The sequence below is a fragment of the Macaca fascicularis genome, chromosome 7 (assembly GCF_037993035.2).
Source record: "Macaca fascicularis isolate 582-1 chromosome 7, T2T-MFA8v1.1".
Classification (NCBI taxonomy): domain Eukaryota; kingdom Metazoa; phylum Chordata; class Mammalia; order Primates; family Cercopithecidae; genus Macaca; species Macaca fascicularis.
The window spans coordinates 171,804,868-171,828,263 of record NC_088381.1 but is presented as its reverse complement, the minus strand read 5'-3'; the positions used below and the strand labels follow the sequence as shown (position 1 = coordinate 171,828,263).

Here is a 23,396-nt window from a genome sequence, read left to right as displayed (position 1 = left end):
GGAGGCTGAGGCAGGAGAATTGCTTGAACCCGGTAGGCAGAGGTTGCAGTGAGCTGAGATCATACCACTGCACTCCAGCCTGGGCAACAGAGTGAGACTCTATCTCAAAAAAAAAAAACAAAAACAAAAAAAACAAGTATACAGGTTACCAGCTCAAAGGGCTAAGTTACAGTTATACTGATATTTGAAAGGTAAAAATTACTCAGAATCTAAGTTGACTCAAACATTTTGCCAGCCTATAAATCACATCATCGCTGGACCATCTTCCAACTCTCATGCTCTGTATGCCTGGAGATGATTCAATGGAACAAGGAATCAGCCAAAACAATGCCTGGCACCCCACGGGCATGCAACAAAGATGCGTGCAATGAATGAATGAAGCAGCCCTGGAGCTACTGCATCTTCTTCTCACCTACCCTGGGGCGTGTTGGAGGCTCAATCTCCCTGTAAGTCAAGTGAAATGGATACCCACCTGACCTGGGACATAGTACAGGCTCAAAAATACTCCCTTCCCTCTTTCCCTCTGACTGACACACAAGCTATCTGGCTCCAGGTTATTCTAACTAATAATTTTTTTTATTATGCTTTTATTCCTTTAAAAAAAAAAAAAAAAGTCCTATTTAAGGTTCCATTATTTACTTTGTGAGACCAAAAGAACTCAATGCAAAATCTCCAGTGTAAAACCTGATAAATCTAACGTCTGAATTAAGCTCGCAAAACACAAGAAGCTCTTCTTAGGGTCAAACCTCTTTTTTTTGTTGTTGTTGTTGTTGTTGTTGTTGTTGAGACGGAGTCTCGCTCTGTCACCCAGGCTGGAGTGCAGTGGCCGGATCTCAGCTCACTGCAAGCTCCACCTCCCGGGTTTACGCCATTCTCCTGCCTCAGCCTCCCAAGTAGCTGGGACTACAGGCGCCCGCCACCTCACCCAGCTAGTTTTTTTTGTATTTTTTTAGTAGAGACGGGGTTTCACTGTGTTTGCCAGGATGGTTTCGATCTCCTGACCTCGTGATCCGCCGGTCTCGGCCTCCCAAAGTGCTGGGATTACAGGCTTGAGCCACTGCGCCCGGCCGGGTCAAACCTCTTTAAGGCTATTGTTCAACAGGCAAAGCTATTACAGCCTACTGAATTTAAAGTCTCAGCATTCAAGTAAACCTAACAAATTCTTTTTTTTTTTTTTTTGAGATGGGGTCTCACCATGTTGCCCAGGCTGGTCTCAAACTCTTGGGCTCCAGTGATCATCCCACCTAGGCCTCCCAAAGTGCTGGAGGTACCGGTATGAGCTATCACACCAGGCCCCTAACAAATTATGTACTGTGTCTACAGACTGTAAGTCACTACCTAACATAATGAAGACCAAAAAAACCCTATGTTATTTTTACTTAATTTTAGAACTTACTTTGTTTCCATTATTTTAGATAGCGACTCAACTTTTGCAATTACATTGTATTGTGGTTTTCGTATGTTTTTCTTTTTTGTTTAGAGATGGAGTCTTGCTATGTTGCCCAGGCTGAACTTGCAGTCCTAGACTCAAGCAATCCTCCACCTTCAATCTCCCAAGGAGCTAGGAGTATAAGAACTTGCCACTGTACTCCATTTTTCTTTTTTTTTTTTAGACAGGATCTTACTCTATCGCCCAGGGTGGAGTGCAATGGCACTATTTTGGCTCACTGCAACTTCCGCATCCCGGACTCAGGCAATCCTCCCACCTCAGCCTCCCAAGTAGCTGGGAACCACACGCATGCACCACCAAGCCCAGTTAACTTTTGTACTTTTAGTAGAGACAACGTTTCGCCATGTTGCCCAGGCTGGTCTCAAACTCCTGAGCTCAGGTGACCTGCCTACCTCGGCCTCCCAAAGTACTGGGATTACAGGCATGAGCCACACACCCGGCCCACTATGCCATTTTGACATGTATTTTTAACATATATGATTCTCCTTTTTTTTCTGAGACAGGGTCTCACTCTGTCACCCAGGCTGAAGTACAGTAGCATGATCTTGGCTCACTGCAACCTCCACCTCCTGGGCTCAAGTGATCCTCCCACCTCAGCCTCCCATGTAGCTTGGACTACAAGTGCGTGCCACCAAGCCTGGCTAATTTTTCTCTTTTTTTCTTTTTCTTTTTTTCGGTAGAGACGGTCTTGCCATGTTGCCCAGGCTGGTCTTCAACTCCTAGGCTCAAGGGACCTGTCCACCTCAGCCTCCCAAAGTGCTGAGATTACAGGCATGAGCCACCATGCCTGGCCACAAGTCTCATGTCCAAAGATTTACTTCAATCATTCTTTTACACTACAATATTGTGAGGACATAAACAGAATGTTAAGAACCTATCCTGCCAGGCTCCAAGTTGGGACCTCTGATTAAATATCTGTATCGCAACTTGCCAGGAGTAAAAAAATAAATTTTAAAATCCTGTCTGTAGCATTCTGTAACCTAGAAATAAAACAATTTTGACTCTTTTTTAAATGTCATTTGAAAAACAATACAAATAGACATGGTCTATTTGTATCATGCACCACCTATTGGGACAGAAATGAGGAAATGCTATCATTTTTTTTTTTTTTTTTTTTTGAGATGGAGTCCTGCTCTGTCGCCAGGCTGGAGTGCAGTTGCGCGATCTCAGCTCACTGTAACCTCCACCTCCCAGGTTCAAGTGATTCTCCTGCCTCAGCCTCCCAAGTAGCTAGAACTACAGGCATGCACCACCACACTCAGCTAATTTTTGTATTTTTAGTAGAGACAGGGTTTCACCACGTTGGCCAGGACAGTCTTGATCTCTTGACCTCGTGATCTTGACCTCGCCCACCTTGGCTTCCCAAAGTGTTGGAATTACAGGCATGACCCACCATGCTCGGCCATGCTATTCTTTCAAAAGGCTTACCTGCCCTTTGGAAACATAAGAAATAATAACAAACAAATTGCTGGGCCAGGCATGGTGGCTCTCCCTGTAATCCCAGCACTTTGGGAGGCCCGGGTAGGCGGATTACCTGAAGTCAGAAGTTCAAGACCAGCCTGGTCAACATGGCAAAACCCTATCTCTAGTAAAAAAAAAAAAAAAAAATACAAAATTTAGCCGGGTGTGGTGACACACGCCCATAGTCCCAGCTACTCAGGAGGCTGAGGCACTAAAATCACTTAAACCTGGAAAGCGGAGATCCCACCACTGCAGTGAGCAGAGATCCCGCCACTGCACCACTGCACTCTAGCCTGAGCAACAGAGCAAGACTCCGTCTCAAAAAAAAAAAAAAAAAAAGTTTCTGGATAAAGTAATTAAAAAACCCATGCTCAAATTTGAAATAAGGCTTAACAGTTCGGATAGACAAGGTAACTGTAGCATGTTTGTATTATTCAACATCCTACTTGACAGATAAGGATTTGTACCTGTGTAACTGAAAAGAGATGGCACCCATTAATACCTAATATACAGACTACAACGAAGTTCCATCACTCAGCTCTGACCAAAAACACCAGACATAAATATTAATTTGTATATTCAGTTGCTTTACCTCTGCTCTAAAGTAATCCAAGCAGAGGTAATATACAAAATAGAAATAGTTCTTTTTTTTTTTATTTTTTATTTTTTTTATTTTTTATTTTTATTTTTTTTGAGACGGAGTCTCGCTCTGTCGCCCAGGCTGGAGTGCAGTGGCTGGATCTCAGCTCACAGCAAGCTCCGCCTCCCGGGTTTACGCCATCCTCCTGCCTCAGCCTCCCACGTAGCTGGGACTACAGGCGCCCACCACCTCGCCCGGCTAGTTTTTTTTTTTGTATTTTTTAGTAGAGACGGGGTTTCACCGTGTTAGCCAGGATGGTCTCGATCTCCTGACCTCGTGATCCGCCCGTCTCGGCCTCCCAAAGTGCTGGGATTACAGGCTTGAGCCACCGTGCCCGGCCAGAAATAGTTCTTATGCTAGACACTGTGGCTGATGTAATCCCAGCACTTTGGGAGGACGAGGTGGGAGGATCCCTTGAACCCAGGAATTCCACACCAGCCTAGGCAAGACAGCAAGACCCCATCTCTACAAAAAAAAAAAAAAAAAAAAATAGGCATGGTGACACATGCTTGTAGTCCCAGCTACTTGGGAGGCTGAAGCAGAAAGACTGTTTGAGCCCATGAGTTCAAGACCAGCCTGGGCAACATAGAGGGGTCCCATCTCTTCAAAAAAAAAAAGAAAAAAAAATTAGCTAGGCATGAAAATGTATGTCTGCAGTTCGCAGCTGCAGTGAGCCATGACTGTACCACTGCACTTCAGCCAGGGTGACAAAGACCTTGTCTGAAATACGTATATATACACACATATATGCAACATACATATTTTAATTAAAAAATTAAAAATCAGATGGGCATGGTAGTATGTGCCTATACTCCCAACTACTTGGGAGGCTGAAGTGGGAGGATGGCTTGAGCCCAGGAGTTCAAGGCTGCATGAGCCATGATCGTGCCACTGCACTCCAGCCTGGGTGACAGAGCAAGCAAGACTGTCTCAGAAAATAGTTCTTATTACACAGTAAAACTGTCCTTTTTTGGCCGGGCGCGGTGGCTCAAGCCTGTAATCCCAGCACTTTGGGAGGCCGAGACGGGTGGATCATAAGGTCAGGAGATCGAGACCATCCTGGCTAACACGGTGAAACCCCGTCTCTACTAAAAAATACAAAAAACTAGCCGGGCGAGGTGGCGGGCGCCTGTAGTCCCAGCTACTCAGGAGGCTGAGGCAGGAGAATGGCGTAAACCCGGGAGGTCGAGCTTGCAGTGAGCTGAGATCCGGCCACTGCACCCCAGCCTGGGTGACAGAGCAAGACTCCGTCTCAAAAAAAAAAAAAAAAAAAACTGTCCTTTTAATTTGTCCTTTATGACAGGAGTGATATTTTACTTACTCTAAACTAATGACCAAAAGAGAAGGCCTTGGGAATTTTAACTAAATCCCTGACAGATATGATGGAAACTAACACACTTAGAATAGACAATTCGTATAACACAGACAACACAGTCATGTGCAGTATAATGGCATTTTGGTCAAGGAGGGACCTCATATTTGACAGTGGTCCCATAAGATTATAACACCAGGCTGGGCGCGGTGGCTCACGCCCATAATCCCAGCACTTTGGGAGGCCGAGGTGGGTGGATCACAAGGTCAGGAGATCGAGACCATCCTGGCTAACGCAGTGGAACCCCGTCTCTGCTAAAAATACAAAAAAATTAGCTGGGTGTGGTGGCGAGTGCCTGTAGTCCCAGCTGCTCTGGAGGCTGAGGCAGGAGAATGGCATGAACCTGTGAGGCGGAGCTTGCAGTGAGCCGAGATCACGCCCCACTGCACTCCAGTCTGGGCGACACAGCCAGACTCCGTCTCAAAAAAGAAAAAAAAAAAAAGATTACAATGCCTATTTTGACTACATCTTTTCTTTTTTTTTTTTTTTTTTTTTTTTTGAGACGGAGTCTGGCTCTGTCACCCAGGCTGGAGTGCAGTGGCGCGATCTCGGCTCACTGCAAGCTCCGCCTCCCGGGTTTACGCCATTCTCCTGCCTCAGCCTCCCGAGTAGCTGGGACTACAGGCGCCCGCCACCTCGCCCGGCTAGTTTTTCGTATTTTTTAGTAGAGACGGGGTTTCACCGTGTTAGCCAGGATGGTCTCGATCTCCTGACCTCGTGATCCGCCCGTCTCGGCCTCCCAAAGTGCTGGGATTACAGGCTTGAGCCACCGCGCCCGGCCTTGACTACATCTTTTCTATGTTGAGACATGTTTAGTTGCACAAACGTTTACCAGTGTTACAGTTGCCTACTACAGCTACATGTTGTACAGGTTTTTAGCCTAGGAACAATGGGCTACACCGTACCGCCTAGGTGTGTAGTAGGCTGTACTTTCTAGCTTTGTGTAAATGTACTCCCTGATACCCCCACAACGAAATCATTTAACAATGCATTCCTCAAAACACATCCCCAACGTTCAGCATAACACACACACGACTGCACTGGGTGGGCTTTAAAACCGAGAAGTGCAACTGCGATGTCCACTACAAGCACGGCAGGGAACTGCAGAAGAACTGAGCTAGGCAGCACCAGAGGGAACCTGGGAGATGCCCAACTCTCATTCACCACTTGGTTTGTAGACCTGGTAGGGCAGCTAGGTCTTTGCCTCCAAAAAAAAAGACAAGCAAATTTTCCTGAGAAATCTGGCCAGCCCCAGGCCAGGCACAGGGGTTCACGCCCATAATCCCAGCACTTTGGGAGGCCGAGGCGGGCGAATCACCTGAGGTCGGGAGTTGGAGACCAGCCTGGCAAACACGGAGAAACCCCAACTCTACTAAAAATACAAAATTAGTCAGGTATGGTGGCACATACCTGTAATCCCAGCTACTTGAGAGGCTGAGGCAGGAGAATCGCCTGAACCCAGGAGGCAGAGGTTGCAGTGAGCCGAGATCGCCCCATTGCACTCCGGCCTGGGCAACAAGAGTGAAACTCAAAGAAAAAGAAAGAAAGAGAAAGAGAGAGAAAGAGAGAGGAAGGAAGGAAGGAAAGAAGGAAGGAAGGAAGGAAGGAAGGAAGGAAGGAAGGAAGGAAGGAGAAAGAAAGAAAAAGAAAGAAAAGAGAAAAAAAGGAAGGAAGGAAGGAAGGAAAGAAGGAAGGAAAGAAAGAAAGAAAAGAACAAAAGAAAGAAATCTGGCCAGCCCCAAAAGAATAACATCCATCCATTCCTCAAGGAAATGTTTACTGAGCCTCTACTTTATGCAAGGCACTGTTCTAAAGGTAGGAATTGACCCAAAAAAAAAAAATTGTCCTAAGAAAATTAAAATATTGTGGTGACAAGAGAGTATTACTTTTCTTTTCTTTTCTTTTTTTTAATAGAGACGGGGTCTCACTATGTTGCCCAGAATGGTCTCAAAGTCCTGGGCTCAAGTGATCCTCCTACCTTGGCCTCCCAAAGTACTGGGATTATAGGCGTGAGCTACCACACCCAGTCCCAAAGAATATTCTCTATACTTCCAGAGAGGGAGGAAAAAAAACAGGTCATGTAGACCAGGTGCGGTGGCTCATGGCTGTAATCCCAGCACTTTGGGAGCCTAGGTGGGTGGATCAGGAGGTCAGGAGTTCAAGACCAGTCTGGCCAACATGATGAAAACCCTTCTCTACTAAAAACACAAAAAAATTAGCCAGGCGTGGTGGCGGGTGCCTGTAATCCCAGCCACTCAGTAGGCTGAGGCAGAGAATTGCTTGAACCCGGGAGGCAGAGGTTGCAGTGAGCCTAGATCACACCACTGCACAATAGCCTAGGCGACAGAGCAAGACTCTGTCTCAAAAAAAAAAAAAAAAAAAAAAAGAAGTCATGTAGAAAGAATCAGGAATAACTTTAGGCTTTTTTTTTTTTTTTTTTTTTTTGCGAGGAGTCTCGCTCTGTCACCCAGGCTGGAGTGCAGTGGCGTGATCACGGTTCACTGCAAGCTCTGCCTCCCAGGTTCAGGCCATTCGCCTTCTTCAGCCTCCCAAGTAGCTGGGACCACAGGCGCCTGCCACCACGCCCAGCTAATTTTTTGTATTTTCAGTAGAGACGGGGTTTCACTGTATTAGCCAGGATGGTCTCGATCTCCTGACCTTGTGATCCACCCACCTCGGCCTCTCGAAGTGCTGGGATTACAGGTGTGAGCCACCATGCCTGGCCAACTTTAGGCTTCTTAACAGCCACACTAGAAGCAAAAGGCAATTAAACAAATGCCTTCAGGTCGGGTACAGTGGCTCATGCCTGTAATCCCAGCAGTTTGGGAGGCTGAAGCAGGCAGATCACAAGGTCAGGAGATCGAGACCACCCTGGCTAACACGGTGAAACCCCATCTCTACTAGAAATACAAAAATTAGCCGGGCATTGTGGCAGGCGCCTGTAATCCCAGCTACTCAGGAGGCTGAGGCAGGAGAATGGTGTGAAGCGGGAGGCGGAGCTTGCAGTGAGCCGAGATCGTGCCACTGCACTCCACAACAGAGGAAAACTCTGTCTCTAAAACAAAGAATTCACAGCCTGACTCAGTGGTTCACACCTATAATCCCAGCACTTTGGGAGGCCAAGGCAGGTGGATCTCTTGAGCTCAGGATTTCGAAGCCAGACGGGGAAACATGGCAAACCCCCGTCCTAAAAAAAAATACCAAAATTAGCTGGGCGTGGTCACATGCACCTGTGGTCCCAGCTACTCAGGAGGCTGAGGTGTGAGTATCGCTGGAGTCCAGGAAGTCAACGCTGCAGTGAGCCGTGATTGCACCAATGCGCTCCAGCCTGGGTGACAGAGTGAGACCCTGTCTCAAAAATAATAAAATAAAAATAAAGAATTCACATATGGGCCGGGTGTGGTGGCTCATACCAGTAATCCCAGCACTTTGGGAGGCCAAGACAGGAGCACCACTTGAGCCCAGGAGTTCAAGATCAGCCTGGGGAATACAGTGAGACCCTGTCTCTACAAAATTTAAAATTAGCTGGGTGTGGTGGCACGCGCCTGAGGTCCCAGCTAAGGTGGGCGGATTGTCTGAGCCTGGGAGGTCAAGGCTACAGAAGCCTTGGTGGTACCACTACACTCCAGCCCAGCCCCGTCTCAAAAAACTAAATAAGTAAAAGACAAGAAAGAGCCAGGCGCGGTGGCTCATGCCTGTAATCCCAACACTTTGGGAGGCTGAGGCGGGCGGATCACTTGAGGTCAGGAGTTCAAGAACAGCCTGGCCAACATGGTGAAATCCCATCTCTACTAAAAATACAAAAATTAGCCAGGCGTGGTGGCACATGCCTGTAGTCCCAGCTACTTGGGAGGTTAAGGCTGGAGAATCACTTGAACTCAGGAGGTGGAGGTTGCAATGAGCCAAGATCATGCCACTGCACTCCAGCCTAGACAACAGAGCAAGACTCCATCTCAAAAAAAAAAAAGGAAAGAAGAATTCACATCTATCCAATATTTTAGTTTTGGGAACATTTTCAAATGTATAATATTTTACTGAAATAACAATAAAAAAATCTGCAGGTAGTTTGATGACCTATCATTATAATTTCCATTTACAGCTGAGGAAACTGGGATAGATGAAGTGACTTTAGCTTATTCTACTGATAAGAGGAACAGAATCCAAGGTCTCTTTGCTCCAAGTGTCCCTCTGCTTCAGGAACCCTACCATGCTGCATGAACACACACACATCCACACACACCCCTCTGCTCACACACATACACCCTACGTTCATACATACACACCATGCTCACACACACCCCCACTGCGTTCACACATACACACTGTGCTCACACACACACCCCATGTTCATACATACACACCACTGTGCTCACGCACACACACCCCCACTGTGTTCATACATACACACCACAATGTTCACACACACCCACACACCCCACTGTGTTCATATATATACAACCAGACTCCAGCCTGAGTGACAGAGCAAGACTCTGTCTCAAAAAAAAAAAAAAAAAAAAAAAATAATTAATAAAATGAAAGCAAAGGCCAGAGAAGCAAAAGGCATCATCTTTGGTCACTTTATCTCCCCTGGTTTTATCATGTGAAATTCAGCCAGGTGGGGAAAGCTCACAGTGATGAAGAAAGTTAAAAAAAAAAACCACCACCAAGCACTCAAAAGGAAAAAGCAATGTGTGGAATTAGATAGTAGATTGTAGTCGCACAAAACAGAGAATACATTAAAAATCACTGCACTGCACTTTAAAATGGAGCATTTGATGTGATGTGACTTACATTTCAATTTTCTAAAAGAGAAAAAGAACGTGGTAGAAAAATCAACAGGTCTGGGTACACAGAATGAAGGACAGTCAAGAAAGAAATGTGAATTACTCTCATAATTCTCAAATGTTAAATAAAGTTCCTATAAATACAGAGGAGGGTAGCATATTAAGGAAAACTGGGATGGAGGGAAGAAAACAGAGGTTTTTGCCTTGCAAAAATTTGTTTATAAGGGATGTTTTACCAAGAGATGTGCATCTGAGTTGAGACAACAGGAAACCCTGGCAGTGCTGGCCAGATCAGAGAGGTCATGTCCCATCCCCATACACAGGCGCAGAAGCCCCAAAGAATACCAGCAAAGAGAGTCATAAGGTGAAGGGACTAGCCTACAGGAACAGTCCAAGTCATATTCAGGGAAATAAATAGTATCGTGATGGCCCAGCATAGTGGCTCACGCTTGTAATCCCAGCACTTTGGGAGGCCAAGGAGAGCGATCACTTGAGCCCAGAAGTTAGAGACCAGACAGGGTGATGCCGTGAACCCCTGTCTCTACAAAATATTAGCCGGTCATGGTGGTGTGCACCTGTAGTCCCAGCTACTTCAGGGGCAGAGGTGGGACAATAATTTGAACACGGAGGCTGCACTGAGCCAAGATTGTGACACTGCACTCCAACCTAGGCAAAACAGCAAGACCCTGTCTCAAAAATTAAATAAATACACAAATATTTTTTAAAAAGAAAACATTAACTACCAGACAAAACAAATGCATCTATTTGGCCTTTGGGTGACTTATTTGTAGATGTGCTTTCAGAATTAAGGAAAGGAGGTCAGACAGAACCCCTCTGGATACTTTTCCCCCACATCCTGCTTAGGAAGTCCACTGGGATTGTTTTGAAACCAGCCACCTCTATGGACACAGACCCTCTAACTCTTCAACAACCTAACCACACCACTGTTTCCAGGTATACACGCAGCTCTGGAAAAGGTGACGGAGCTCTTTTAGAAATCTAAAGAGGCCTATTAATAACCATGGCTGTGGCTGAGCATGGTGGCTCACGTCTATAATCCCAGCACTGAGGAGGCCAAAGCTGGCAGATCACCTGAGGAAGGGAGTTCGAGGCCAGCCTGATCAACATGGAGAAACCCCGTCTCTACTAGAAATACAAAATTAGCCGGGCATGGTGGTGCATGTCTGTAATCCCAGATACTCTTGAGGCTGCAGCAGGAGAATCGTTTCAATCTGGGAGGCAGATGTTGCAGTGAGCCGAGATCGTGCCATTGCACTCCAGCAACAAGAGCAAAACTCCGTCTCAAAAATAAATAAATAAATAAATAACCATGGCTGCACCTGAAGAGATTTTTACAAGCAGGCGATTTCCCCAGCCAGCTGTCAGGTGCTTACCCCTAGGCGGGTCAGCCAGCCTCCTGGTCATGACTGGAAAGCGAGCTGGTTCACTTAATTTGCCATAGGACCACAGGCCCATCCTTCAGATGTAAATTGTAAGCACAAGACACTAGAAGAAAGGGTACTACATGAAAATACAGGATAACATGCTTTTTCTGAAAACAAGAATGAGTAAGTCCTCACGATGCAAACATCTCTATTCCAAGTTCTTGGCTGATCAAATAGAAAGGAAAAAACAGCTTCGTCTCACTGCGTGACTAAGAGAATACGTAACAGAGTACTGCGGGAGTATGGGGCAAAATATACAAATACAGATATTAATTCTGTGGTTACAAAAAGCACCTTTAATCAAATATTAAAAATGTCAGCAGACAAACATACCATAAGACTAAGTTTATGTATTTAAATGCTAATCAATGGAATAATGTTCTTTCCTAAATGAAGAAAGGCAATTAAAGAAAACTTTTTTTTCTTGAGACGGAGTCTCGCTCTGTCGCCAGGCTGGAGTGCAATGGCGCCATCTTGGCTCACTTCATTCTCCGACTCCCCGGTTCGAGTGATTCTGCTGCCTCAGCCTCCCAAGTAGCTGGGATTACAGGCACCCGACACCACGCTTGGCTAATTTTTGTTTTTTCAGTAGAGACAGGGTTTCAACATGTTGGCTAGCATGGTTTCAATCTCCTGACCTCATGATCCACTCACCTTGGCTTCCCAAAGTGCTGGGATTACAGGCGTGAGCCACCGCACCTAGCCAAATAAAACATTTTTAAAAAATAAATTATCTCAGGCCAGGCACGGTGGCTCACACCTATAATCCTGGCACTTTGGGAGGGGGAGGTGGGTAGATCACCTGAGGTCAGGAGTTTGAGACCAGCCTTGCTAACATGGTGAAACCGCATCTCTACGAAGAATACAAAAATTAGCTGGGTGTGGTGGCGCGTGCCTGTAATCCCAACTACTCAGGAGGCTGAGGCAGGACAATGACTTGGATCTGGGAGGCAGAGGCTGCAGTGAGCCGAGGTTGGGTCACTGCACTCCAGCCTGGGCAACAGTGCAAGACTCTGTCTCAGGGGGAAAAAAAAGGAAAAGAAAACATTAAAAATAAATAAATTCTCTCAGGCTGGGCGCGGTGGCTCACGCTTGTAATTCCAGCACTTTGGAAGGCCAAGGTGGGTGCATCACCTGAGGGCAGGAGTTCAAGACCAGCCTGGCCAAAACAGTGAAACCTCGTCTCTACTAAAAATACAAAAAAATTAGCGGGGTGTGGTAGCGTGTGTCTGTAAACCCAGCTACTCGAGAGGCTGAGGCAGGAGAATCGCTTAAACCTGGGAAGTGGAAGCTGCAGCGAGCCGAGGTCACACCACGGCACTCCAGCCTGGGCAACAGAGCAAGACTCCGTTTCAAAAAACATAAATAAATAAAAATAAATTCTCTCCAGCTGAGTAAGGTGGCATGCACCTCTGGTCCCAGTTACTCAGGACGCTGGGCACGAGGATCACTTGAGCCTAAGAATCAGAGGTTGCAGTGAGCCATGATAGCACCACTGTACTTCGGCCTGGGTGACAGAGGGAGACCCTGTCTCAAAAAACAAAACAGTGTCTCAGGACAAAGGAAATGGGACACCTTTCACTGACATCTCTGTATGGCTATTGATACCTCTGTGTATCTTCAACTTCCCAAAACAGTGTATTTCTTTTTAATGATTTAAAAACATAAGCAGGGCAAAGTGGCTCATGCCTGGAATCCTAGCACTTTGGAAGGCAAAGGTGGGAGGATTGCTTGAGCCCTGGAATTTAAGACTAGCCTGGGCAACATTATGAGACCCCATCTCTATGAAAAATAATAATAATAAATAGATAAGAAAGCAGGAGCCATAAAAGAATGAACTGAAAAACTGGACTTCATCGAAATTTTCAAATACTACCTTTCTCACTCCCTGGTCATTTGGCAGCTGTTCTTCGTTGGGGGCTGTCCTGCACCTGAGGCAGGAAAGAAGATGAAAGAATTTGTCATTTCTAGGCTCCAACTTGTTACGAAAAGTGGAAAGTGGCTGAGTGCAGTGGCTCACGCCTCTAATCCCAGCGCTGTGGGAGGCCGAGGTGGGCAGATCCCTGAGGTCAGGAGTTCGAGACCAGCCTGGCCAACATGGTGAAACCCCATCTCTACTAAAAATACCAAAATTATCCAGGCATGGTGGCGTGTGCCCGTAATCCCAGCTACCCAGGAGGCTGAGGCAGCAGAATCGCTGGAACCCGGAGGCAGAGGCTGCAGTGAGCCGAGATCACGCCACTGCACTCCAGACTGGGCGACAGAGCAAGACTCCATTTCAAAAAAAAAAAAAAGTGCAAAGTACGTGCCAGGGTACAAGCAGACTCAGAATATGATCAGACAAAGCAAAGCGAAATCGGTCATCCTCTCCAGCAACTGCCCAGCTTTGAGGAAATCTGAAATAAAGTACTGTGCAATCTTAGCCAAAATTGGTGTCCATCACTACAGTGGCAATAATACTGAACTGAGCAGAGCATGTGGATACTACTATAGAGTATGCACACTGGCTAGCACTGATTCAGGTGATTCTGATATCATTAGAAGGATGACAGAACTGACTGGTAAAAAGTAAACCCTGTGGCTAGCACAGTGGCTCATGCCTGTAATCCCAGTACTGTAGGAGGCCAAGGTGGGCAGATCACCTGAGGTCAAGAGTTCGAGACCAGTCTGGCCAACATGGTGAAACCCCACCTCTACAAAAAAAGTAGCCAAGCGTGGTGGTGCACGCCTGTAATCCCAGCTACTCAGGAGGCTGAGGCAGGAAAATGGCTTGAACCTGGGAGACAGAGGTTGCAGTGAGTTGATATTATACCATTCCACTCCAGCTTAGGCAACAAGAGTGAAAACTCCATCTCAAAAAAAAAAAAAAGATAAAAATAAATCCTGTGAAAATTTATTTAATAAAACTTGCCAGACCTTGGTTAAAACAATTGAAAGTATTGATTTATTAAAAGGCACTACCAAAAAATAAAGTTAAGCCACAGATTAGTAAAAAATATTTGCAACACATATATATCTGGCAAATGACTTGTATAAAAAATATGTAAGGAACTGCCGGGCACGGTGGCTCATGCCTGTAATACCAGCACTTTGGGAGGTCAAGACGGGTGGATCATGAGGTCAGGAGATCGAGACCATCCTGGCTAACATCGTGAAACCCATCTACTAAAAATAAAATAAAAATAGAAATAAAAATAAATTAGCCGGGTGTGGGGGCGGGCACCTGTAGTCCCAGCTACTCCGGAGGCTACGGCAGGGGAATGGCCTGAACCTGGGAGGCAGAGCCTGCAGTGAGCCGAGATTACACCACTGCACTCCAGCCTGGGCAACAAAGTGAGACTCTGTCTCCAAAAAAAAAAAAACAAAACAGGCCGGCTACAGTGGCTAACACCTGTAATCCCAGCACTTTGGGAGGCCGAGGCGGGCAGATCACAAGGTCAGCAGATCAAGACCATCCTGGTTAACACGGTGAAACCCCGTCTCTACTAAAAATACAAAAAATTAGCCGGGCATGGTGGCGCACGCCTGTATCCAAGCTACTCGGGAGGCTGAGGCAGGAGAATCACTTGAACCCGGGAGACGGAGCTTGCAGTGAACTGAGATTGCGCCACTGCACTCCAGCCTGGGCGACAGAGTGAGACTACATCTCAAAAAAATAAATAAATAAATAAATAAGGAACTTAATCCAATTTTTTAAATGGGCAAAAGTCTTGAACAGACATTTTACAAGTCCAGGTATACAAAAGACCGACAAGCACGTAAGCGCTCACCATTATGAGTCATCAGGGAAATACACATTAAAACTAACAAGATGCCACTATACATCCACTAGAATGGCTCAGATGAAAATGACAGGTAAGGCCAGGCACAGTGGCTCACGCCTGTGATCCCAGCACTTTGGGAGGCCGACGGGGGCGATCACCTGAGGTCAGGAGTTCAAGACCAGCCTGGCCAACATGGAGAAACCCATCTCTACTAAAAATACAAAATGAGCCCAGCGTGGTGGCACATGCCTGTAATCCCAGCTACTCGGGAGGTTGAAGCAGAAGAATCACTTGAACCCAGGAGGCAGAGGTTGCAGTAAGCCAAGATTGTGCCACTGCACTCCAGCCTGGGCAACAAGAGCGAAACTCCATCTCAAAAAAAATAAAAAGTAAAGTATTGTAAGCAGTCAAAATCATAGAAACAAAGTAGAAAAGATGGTTACCACGGGAGGGTGAGGGAGGAGGAGATATCAGTATTTAGGGGCTACAGTCTCAGTGCTGCCAGATCAAAGAGTTCTAGAAATGTGGAACAACAATGTGCATATCCTTAACACTACTGAATTGTGAACTTATAAATCGCTAAAATGGTACATCTTTGAAAAAAATTGAAGTGGTGCAAGGTTTTCCCAAGAAAAAGTAATGATAGGATTAAACAGCATTATGATTCACTTGAAGGTGCAGCTTTAAGTACTACAAGATGATTCGAAGCTTGTACTGCAGAAGCAAAAAACGTGACTCAGAATCCTGACTTCACAGCTGTGTAACTTTGATTTCAGAAACTTCCCCTCTCTCACCCTCAAATTTCTTAAGAGTAGAATCTCAGTAACAGTACCTATTTTACTTTTTTTTTTTTTTTTTTGAGACGGGAGTCTCACTCTGTCTCCCAGGGTGGGGTGCAGTGGCACGATCTGGCTCACTGTAACCTCCGCCTCCCAGGTTCAAGTGATTCTCCTGCCTCAGCCTCCGAAGCAGCTGAGACTACAGGAGCATGCCACCACACGCGGCTAATTTTGGATTTTTAGTAGAGACAAAGTTTCACCATGTTGGCCAGGCTGGTCTCAAACTCCTGACCTCAGGTGATCCGCCTGCCTCGGCCTCCCGAAGTGTTTTTGGATTTAACATACCCAAAAACAAACTGGCAATCTCCTTCTCCCATTTTCCCTCCTTGGGTTTAAGTGTCACCAGCCAGTGAGTCACCCAAGTTAGAGATGAGGAAGTCATTCTAGATGCGTTTCTTCAACAAACATTTACTAAGTTCCTACTACGTGCCAAGCACTGACACTGAATACAAGAGACAAAATTTCACACCCTTGTGGAGATGATGAACTTAAGTGGAGACAAATAATAAAAGAAAATGATTAAAATAACACAGTATCAGCCGGGTACAGTGGCTCAGGCCTATAATCCTAGCACTTTGGGAGGCTGAGGCGGGCGGATCACTTGAGGTCAGGAGTTTGAGACCAGCCTGGCTAACATGGTAAAATCCCATCTCCACTAAAAATAAAAAAATTAGCTGGGTGTGGTAGCACATGCCTGTAGTCCCAACTACTTGGGAGGCTGAGAAAGGCTTGAACCCGGGAGGCGGAGGATGCAGTGAGCTGAGATCATGCCACTGCACTCCAGCCTGGGTGACACAGCGAGACTCTGTCTCAAAAAACAATAAAATAATAATAATAATGATGATACAGCATTTTAGATAGTGAGGTGTGCTAAGGAGAAAAATCAAGGCACAGGCTAAGGAGTATATGGGCAAGTGAGGAAATGCTAATCACTAGAAGAGTGGGTTTGGTTCAGAACTCCAGATGTGCCTGGAAGTGCTTGAGTAGGGCCAGAGCAGGAAGATGAAAAGAGACAGGGTGGGGTACTCGGAGGACACTGACAAAAGCTTTAACAGAGGAGTGACTCAGGTTTTCACAGGATCATTCTGGGGAGTCCTACCTGTACCTCCTCATTTACCCCAATCCAATCAGCCCCAAATCAGGTTGACTATAACCCTTACGGCCCAGCCCCTGCCCCCCATCTAGCTTCTCTGTTCCTTCTGTCACTGCCCTAATCCTGAGGCTTGCTCAGTTGGGGTTAACGGCTTCCTAATTAATCTCATCCCAGTTCACAGCACCTGCCCCACAACTGCCTATGCTCTTTTTTTTTTTTTTTTTTTGAGACAGAGTCTCGCTCTGTCGTCCAAGCTGGAGTGCAGTGGCACCAGCCCAGATAGCCTGCCTATGCTCTTTTTAAAGTGTCACCTGGCTCCTTAGAATCTTCCAACCCTCCAGCCAGGCACGGTGGCTCACCTGTAATCCCAACACTTTGGGAGGCCAAGGCAGGCAGATCACGAGGTCAGGAGATGCAGACCATCCTGGCTAACATGGTGAAACCCTGTCTCTACTAAAAATACAAAAAATTAGCCAGGCATGGTGGCACACACCTGTAGTCCCAGCTACTCGGGAGGCTGAGGTAGGAGAATCGCTTGAACCCGGGAGGCGGAGGCTGAAGTGAGCAGAGATAGTGCCACTGCACTCCAGCCTGGGTGACACAGCGAGACTCCATCTCGGAAAAAAAAAAAAAAAAATCTTCCAACCCTCACTTGTAAACCTCAGAATGAAAGCAGACTTCTAAGAAGTCATTCAGGGCCTTTCTTTTTTTTTTTTTTTTTTTTTTGAGACGGAGTCTCGCTCTGTCACCCAGGCTGGAGTGCAGTGGCCGGATCTCAGCTCACCGCAAGCTCCGCCTCCCGGGTTCACGCCATTCTCCTGCCTCAGCCTCCCGAGTAGCTGGGACTACAGGCGCCTGCCACCTCGCCCGGCTAGTTTTTTGTATTTTTAGTAGAGACGGGGTTTCACTGTGTTAGCCAGGATGGTCTCGATCTCCTGACCTCGTGATCCGCCCGTCTCGGCCTCCCAAAGTGCTGGGATTACAGGCTTGAGCCACCGCGCCCGGCCCATTCAGGGCCTTTCTTAACTTCATCTTTCCACTCTCACTCCCACGCTCCCTTACCAACACACCCCTTTACAGCAGCACAACCTCAGGATTTATTTCCTCCAAACAGGAACCCCAATCCCAATCCCTGACCCCCGACACTGGCTGATTTGTACTTTTCTTTTGTGAAGAATCGCCTCCTCAGTGCACTCATCACAGCCTTTAACCTGGTCTGTGGTACCTGTCCATGCCAGCCTGTGAGCTCCTAGAGGACAGAGGTTTTTTGTTTTTTGTTTTTTGTTTTTTTTTTGAGACAGAGTTTTGCTCTTGTTAACCAGGCTGGAGTGCAAAGACGTGATCTCAGCTCACTGCAACCTCCACCTCCTGGGTTCAAGCGATTCTCCAGCCTCAGTCTTCCAAGTAGCTGGGATTAGAGGCACCTGCCACCACACCCGGTTTTTTTTGTTGGTTTTTTTGTTTTTTTGGTTTTTTTGTTTGTATTTTTAGTAGAGACAGGGTTTTACCATGTTGGCCAAGCAGGTCTCAAACTCCTGACCTCAGGTGATCAGTCCACCTTGGCCTCCTAAAGTGCTGGGATTACAGGCATAAGCCATCGCACGGCTGACAGCTGCTCTTTTTTTTTAGTTTGTTTTGAGATGGAGTCTCGCTTCAGTCATGCAGGCTGGAGTGCAGTGACGTGATCTCAACTCACTACAACCTCCACTTCCCGGTTCAAGTGATTCTCATTCCTCACTCTCACGAGTAGCTGGGATTACAGGTGTGCACTACCACACCTAGCTAATTTTTGTATTTTTTTTGTTTTTTGTTTTTTGAGACGGAGTCTCGCTCTGTCGCCCAGGCTGGAGTGCAGTGGCGCGATCTCGGCTCACTGCAAGCTCCGCCTCCTGGGTTTACGCCATTCTCCTGCCTCAGCCTCCTGAGTAGCTGGGACTACAGGCGCCTGCCACCGCGCCCGGCTAATTTTTTGTATTTTTAGTAGAGACGGGGTTTCACCGTGGTCTCGATCTCCTGACCTTGTGATCCACCCGCTTCGGCCTCCCCAAGTGCTGGGATTACAGGCGTGAGCCACCGCGCCCGGCCTAATTTTTGTATTTTTAGTAGAGATGGGGTTTTACCATGTTGGCCAGGCTGGTCTTGAACTCCTGACCTCAGGTGACCCGCCTTGGCCTCCCAAAGCACCAGGATTACAGGCGTGAGCCACCACACCTGGCCAACAGTAGCTCTTTTAGCAACATATCGCTGACTACTCAGCACAGTACCTGCCATTCAGTTGATTCTCAACAGACATTTAAGACCAGTATTTGCATCTTAATTTGCTTGTCATTTTTATTATATGCCCTGAAATTTGACACTTAAATCTTCCCAAATACTCTCGTTTGAATATATTACTGATCATTTCTTTGCTACATAAAATACTGGTTTCGGCCCAGGCGCAATGGCTCACACCTGTAATCCTAGCATTTTGGGAGGCTGAGGCGGGTGGATCACCTGAGGTTAGGAGTTCGAGACCAGCCTGGCCAACGTGGTGAAACCCCGTCTCTACTAAAAATACAAAAAATTAGCCTGGTGTAGTAGTGGGCGCCTGTAATCTCAGCTACTAGGGAGGCTGAGGCAGGAGAACTTCTTGAACCTGGGAAGCGGAGGTTGCAGGGAGCCGAGATCATACCAGTGAACTCCAGTCTAAGCGACAGAGCAAGACTCATCTCTAAACAAATAAATAAATAAAAATAAAATACTGGTTTCTAACATTCCACTTATCTACGAAGAACATTTTCAGGCGATACTAATCCTACATTTCACTCAACTTTTGATTTTTCTATTCTAGGTTTCTTTTTATACAAGTATGTTTTAAAATAGTTTATGGCCCTATACAGAGTTACACATTGACTTTTTTCCAACACTGAGAAACATGCTTAAGAATGTATAAATTTTAAAAATGTATAAATTTGGGCCAGGCGCAGGGGCTCACGCCTGTTAATCCCAGCCCTTTGGGAGGTCAAGGTGGGCAAATCATGAAGTCAGGAGATCGAGACCATCCTAGCTAACACGGTGAAACACCATCTCTACTAAAAACACAAAAAATTAGCTGGGCGTGGTGGCGGGCGCCTGGAGTCCCAGCTACTGGGGAGGCTGAAGCAGGAGAATGGCGTGAACCCGGGAGGCGGAGCTTGCCATGAGCAGAGATGGCACCACTGCACTCCATCCTGGGCAACAGAGCAAGACTCCATCTCAAAAAAAAAAAAAAAAAAAAAGTATAAAATTTAAATGAGTGCAGTTATTTGTTATGAAATATTTAAGACACTGTGTGCCTCTCCCCAGTGTCATTCCCTTCCCCTTTGCTGGAGATAAACGCTGTCCAGTACACAGACTCCTGTGCACATCTGGATGCTTTTCTAAGACAATGCTAGGCAAGGTGAGGTGCGCAAGGCTGCAGTAGGGTTAGAGGTTACCACCTAGGTCCTCCACAGCACTCAGTGCCAGACAGGGCTGCCAGGCTCAACCGCAACATGATGTTGCATTCTTTGATGACTTGGAGAGACACTGGCTCTTTAGAGTGCCTACCCTCCCACACAGAATTCCATACAAGTTGAAATACACTTCATACTCGGTATCATTGTATTCCTACAAATATTTAGGAAACATAGCAATAGGTCAAATTTCTCACCATAACAGGCTTGTTGGCAATACCTGAAAGAAGCAAGGCCATGGCTGTAATATAACTTAAGGAGGTCGTTCCAGTTTCCTAATGCGTTTTTCACTAAACTAGTGCAATGTATTCCGAGCTGATTCTGATCAATGGCTTAGTCATGCCATACCAAAAAAAAAGGCCTTGGAATTTAACTAATGCAAAGAATCAAAGCTTTAACTGCCCTTTTACAGAACACCTGAAATAGTATATCTCAAATTTTTTGTTCTCACATTTTTTAAAAGCATCATTTTTGTAAGCATTCCTTTATAAATGCTTAATATGTAAATTCTTAATGCATTTAAATAATAAAAAGTAACAGGCAGCAACAATTCCAATACAAATATACCTAGAAACGACCTACAAATATTAAGTATAAAACCATCCACTCCATCACGCATTAATTTCACTTTTTTAACGCTTTATTTTAATTTTCCTAGGGAAAAGGGTGCACCCAATTTTACATCGAAAAAGCATTCCAGGACGGGGGCTGCTTCAACTTTAGTTGGAGCAACGCCAGCTTAGGTGAACAGGGTCGCCTGAAACGTTTCACATCTGGTTACCGAAAAAAACGGGTCGCCAAAGAGGCGAAGCGGAGTCGGCTCTCGGGAGGGACCCGGCCCCCCGCCGCCCGCGAGGATGACAGGCGCGTCCGCTCAGGGCGGTGCCGGGAGAGGCGGGGGTGGAAGGAAGAGGAGGAATCGGACAAAGCCAGCCCCGCCGGGCCTCCGGCCTCCCCGCCGCCGCGATCCCGGGGGCGGCCACCTCCCCTGTCGCGGGCTCCCGGGGTCCACAGCTGTCCCCGGGAAAGGCCGCCGCCGCCCGCAGCTGGGCCAAGCCGCGGATGCGGGACCAGGGCGGGGCCCTGGGCAGGGTCGAGGACCGGAACCTGCAGTGGGACGCGGATGGGGAGGACGCACGGCGCCGGGAGCCGGGGCTGGGAAAGGGGCCGGGGACAGGAACCCGACCTGAACCTGCAAGGGGTCGCGGACCGGCCGGGGCGGTGAACTGGGGCGGGTACCGGGGTGGGAACCGACAGGGTCTGGGACCCAAACCGGGACAGGGACCTGGATGCAGACGGAGTTGCGCCCGGGGCAGGTCCGAAAAGGAGCGAGACAGGGCCGGGGCGGAGGATGAGGAGGGGGCCGGGGCCGCGGTCCGGGGCGCACGCCGGGGACTCACCGTCCAGCTCCTGAGGGCCGCGCTGTCTCGCGCTGTCAGCACCAGGAGCGCCGCCGGGCGCGCGCGCGGAGCAGCGACCGCGCGCCGAGCCCGCCTCGGCTGTGTGAGGCGCGGCGCAGCAGTCACGAGCGAGGGGCGCCGCCGCCCCGTAGCATCCTCAGCCGCCCGCGCGCTGTCCCCTTGGCCGCCGAGCACAGCCCCGCGGCTCCTCCTCGCAGCGGCAGCGGAGCCGACCCAGCCAGTCCCGCTCGGCCGCCTGCGCCTCTCCCGCCGCCGAAAATGGCGTCTCAGTGTTGCTCCCGCGGCGCCCCGCCTCGCCCCGCCCCACAATGCCGCGCGCCGGCATGACGTCATCGCCTCTCGCGCCGCCCGGGGCTGGGGAAACTGAGGCTGGGTGGCTCTCAGCAAACGCTCAGCGAGCTGGGGACTGGAGGGGCGAGGAAGCTGTTTGGGTATCAGGTGGGCGGTCACAGGGAACAGGGTGACGGTGCAGGACGCCGCGGGCCTCCCGGCTGGAACACGGACGGGGGCGGGGCGCTTGGGGCAGGGCGCGGCTCGCGGGGTGGGCGGCCAGGCCCTGACCTCTCCGACCTCACAGCCGCGATGACCGAGCGCTTCGGCACCTTCCCCTCCAGACGGGCTGTGGGCACTACCGAAATGCGGCCGGGGAAGGTGCAGGCCTGGCCGCAGCCGCCACCACTGGGCTCCCGCCCCGCCACACTCGGAGGCCCGCGAGCTTCGTGCGCTCATTTCGGTCCCCCCAAAACCCCACTAGGAAGCCTTTGGGAGCCCCCGGAATCACAGGATCCCGGCCAGGCCTTTCTCCCTTCTCCAGGAAAACCGACAGCCTTTGGTCGAGACCCTGATCCCTAACCCTGCGCCTCCCTCTCCTCGGGGCTTTTGGACCCTCGTATCTGTACGAGGAGACTTTCCAGGCGCTCCCCCTCGACACAAACTGCGCCTCAGACGGGCAAAGGGGAAGGGCCGGGGTGTAGGCTGTGAGGGTGGGAGACATCCACTCTCTGACCCCACGCAGCCACCGGCGCATCTCCCTGGCTGCAGGGCCTCGACCTCCAGCCCGGCCTGAAGGGCAGCGGAGCGGGCCTGGGTCAAGTCCTGCGGCTTCGCCGGCTCCGCAGGCCTGACTCAGCAGCCAGCCGGGAGGGCATGCTGATTCAGTGGGCGAGGCTCCACTCGCTGCTGCCAGCGGCTTGGGATAAGCCCTCCCAGTGCCTGCAGACGTCCCAAATGCGGGGCCCGGAGGCATCGTTTAACCTGGAGGGGTTCCTGGGCCAGTCCCAGAACCCCATCTTGTGAACTGCTGTTCCTTTCCGATGTTACCACCCAGCACCAGCAGCCCTGTGTGAACCCTGCAGTTATGCCCCGCAGTCACCAGAGAAGCAACTGCATCCCGGTTTTCCCAGGGAGGTCTGGTTACTTTTATCTCATTTATAAAGACAAAGGTGGGCTGGCCGGGCGCGGTGGCTCAAGCCTGTAATCCCAGCACTTTGGGAGGCCGAGGCGGGTGGATCACGAGGTCAGGAGATCGAGACTATCCTGGCTAACATGGTGAAACCCCGTCTCTACTAAAAATACAAAAAACTAGCCGGGCGTGGTGGCGGGCGCCTGTAGTCCCAGCTACTTGGGAGGCTGAGGCGGGAGAATGGCGTGAACC

At 48.5% G+C, this 23,396-nt stretch overlaps 1 protein-coding gene across 28 annotated transcripts in view; it reads right to left on the bottom strand.

Annotated features, from left to right (window-relative positions):
- The window catches only part of KLC1 (kinesin light chain 1), a 74,214-nt gene extending 52,204 nt beyond the window's left edge, over positions 1-22,010 (bottom strand). For all 28 annotated transcript variants that reach the window (XM_005562302.4, XM_005562307.4, XM_065547528.1 and 25 more), the window contains exon 1: positions 21,722-22,010. The gene's annotated coding sequence lies outside the window, so the exon portion shown is untranslated. The remainder of the gene's footprint in view (positions 1-21,721) is intronic.
- Between the last annotated feature and the right edge of the window lie 1,386 nt (positions 22,011-23,396).